The 2,911-nt window shown below is 46.1% G+C and overlaps 1 pseudogene; it reads left to right on the top strand.

Moving 5' to 3' along the window:
* The first annotated feature begins 231 nt into the window (after positions 1–231).
* Positions 232–349, top strand: LOC126249876 (5S ribosomal RNA; annotated as a pseudogene).
* Positions 350–2,911: the final 2,562 nt, after the last annotated feature.

The raw sequence follows: 2,911 nt of genomic DNA, 5'->3' as shown, positions 1-2,911 counted from the left end.
AAACTGAAGAGTTGGAAACTTTCCTCCATCGAGCACTCCTGTTGCATCTTTGATTGGCCCTAAAAATGTGACGAGTTCTTTTGTGAGTACGTTTTTCAGTGACGTTCCTCCCCGATTTTCTCATACTGTCTAATTACAGACTGTGGCATTCTAAACAATTTGTTCCACCTACTCTCCGTTCCTTGGTTCAGGCTTATCCGTATCGAATTCACATCACCAGTTTTCTTCGTGCCCAGCGGCCTTGCCGCAGTGGTAACACCGGTTCCCGTCAGATCATCGAAGTTAAGCGCTGTCGGGCTGGGCTAGCACTTGGATGGGTGACCATCCTGTCTGCCGAGCGCTGTTGGCAAGCGGGTTGCACTCAGCCCCCGTGAGGCAAACTGTGGAGCTACTAGATTGAGAAGTAGCGGCTCCGGTCTCGTAACCGGCTGGGAGAGCGGTATGCTGACCACACGCCCCTCCATATCCGCATCCAGTGACGCCTGTGGGCTGAGAACGACGCGATGGCCGGTCGGTGCCGCTGCGCCTTGCAAGACCTGTTCGGACGGAGTTTAGTTTTAGTTTAGTTTTCTTCATGAAACGGACAGCATAAGACGTGGAATAAACCACTGCAACCTAATTATTCAAATAACCGTCATAAAAAATGTATTTCAGGACTGTACTCAAAACATAATGCTGAAAGGAATGCAATGCCTTGCATATATTAGCGCTTCGGCTTCGGTCAGCGACAAGTGAAATCTTATTTTAATGCTGGAGCTTTCATCCTATCATTTTGAGTAATGTTTCTTCGTCGTAGTTCTTAATAAAGTCTCCAGATATTTTTCTTCTCAGAAAAGTGAGTTGTCACCAATACCATATTTCGCAGTGCCTAATCATGATAAACAAAGTGCGCGGCAGTAGACAGGTAGCACATTTTCCAGTATGTGTCGGTCCATATATCCGCTGTACATCCACATGGCATGGATTATGCTGGGCATCATACTCGCCCCGTAAGTCATTGGCATGTCTTTCGATGTTTCGTGCTACTGTCGTAAGATAAGGCAAAATATTGGTTACGTCCACATATCCCCATCTGAACCGACGTTTACAAGTTTCTGACAGAAGGCGCGATATCCTGCATCTGATATTAATGTAAATGGACGAGGATCTCTGGCGCACGTAACTACACATCTTTCTATTACGAGGGTAATACCAAGCCGGCAGCTGTGACCGAACGGTTCTAGGCGCTTCAGTCTGGATCCGCGCGACCGCTACGGTCGCAGGTTCGAATCCCGCCTCGGGCATTGATGTGTGTTATGTCCTTAGGTTAGTTAGGTTTAAGTAGTTCTAAGTTCTAGGGGACTGATGACTTCAAATGTTAAGTCCCATAGTGCTCAAAGCCTTTTGATCCATTTTTTTGGTAATCCAAAAAGTAAGGTCTCCTATTTTCCATCAGTTTACAGATCGAACAATCAGCTATTTTTCGACATAACCACCATTTCTGTCGATGCATTTTTGTAGACGCTGTGGCAGTTTTTGTATGCCCATGTCATACCAGCTCGCCGCCATGCTATTCAGAAAGTTAGGAACCTCTTCTTTCACCTCAGCGTAGGAGCTGAATCGCTGGGACCACAATTAACGCTGACAAGTACTGTGAGACTGTGAAAAAACTCAATCTGGCAATTCAGAACCGGAGAAGAGGTATGTTGAGCAAGGGCGTACACATTCTCCATGACAACGCTCGCCCACATATCGCTCGGCAAACCGTTGCTCTTCTGCAACATAATCACCTACCCTCCCTGTAGTCCTGACTTGGCGCCCAGTGACTATCACCTGTTCCCTAGGTTAAAAGAACATCTGGCCGGAAAACGATTCAGCTCCGACGACGAGGTGAAGAAGAGGTTCATAACTTTCTGAACAGCATGGCTGCGAGCTGGTATGACATGGGCATAGAAAAACTGCCACAGCGTCTACAAAAATGCGTTGACAGAAATGGCGATTATGTTGAAAAATAGCTAAATGTTCAAGCTGTAAACAGATGTAAACCATTGTAGAAATAAGCAGGTCTGTGTACTTATAAAAAAGTAGAAGACCTTACTTTTGGGATTACTCTCGTACCTTAGCTTTCACCGAAACTGGTAATGTTTCAGAACTTACACATTGTAGTATCTTGCAGATACGTACCTTCTTATGTGCGGCGACGGATGTGTAAGAAGGAGAGCAGAGCACTTAACACACACACGTAGCAGACATCCTTATGAGTCACCGATGAAAATTTCTCTCAAACTGTGGTGCGGTCTTCGTCTTCCGCATTCAGCATTCATTCTTTGAAATGAAGTTTCACTTTCACACTGTTCTCCGTCTCACGTTCGAGTGCCATGATCCTACAGCGGGCCACTGAGCGGCGCTCAGGTAATTACAGTAGCCAGTCCGTGGAGACTGGTGAGTGTAATGCTCAAAAGCGCTTCAAGGAATTCTAATACTGCTGCTCCCTGTGTTCTGGGCGGCTTTATTGACTTTTCCCGGACTTTCGCGGAACTACATGCGAGCATACACGTCAAATGAAGACCTCCACCGTGCATATTATTGTTTCGTGGAAGCCAGAAATCAGAGGTTTGTGTAGTCTACTGCAAGGGGAGCTTGTTCCCCAACACCGCATACCACACCTCGTCCTGCAGCAAGCCACGAGCGTTCTGTCCGCTCACGGAAACCACCGCTTACAAAGCGTCAATTTACAGTTCACAGTAGTAATCTCATCACACAGGAAGACTGTCGGTTAGGGCGAGTATTAAAGGCGCTGTAATGTAGATGGAGACGGAAGAGGCGGGGACAGTGTTGTCAAATTTACCGCCTACAAATACCATACGAAACACTCATTTTTAACAAAATAGTATTTTACAAAAAGAGCTCATTTGAATAGATCTCGGACAAA

This window comes from Schistocerca nitens, chromosome 3 (genome assembly GCF_023898315.1).
Source record: "Schistocerca nitens isolate TAMUIC-IGC-003100 chromosome 3, iqSchNite1.1, whole genome shotgun sequence".
Lineage (NCBI taxonomy): Eukaryota > Metazoa > Arthropoda > Insecta > Orthoptera > Acrididae > Schistocerca > Schistocerca nitens.
This window is presented reverse-complemented; position numbering and strand designations above follow the sequence as displayed.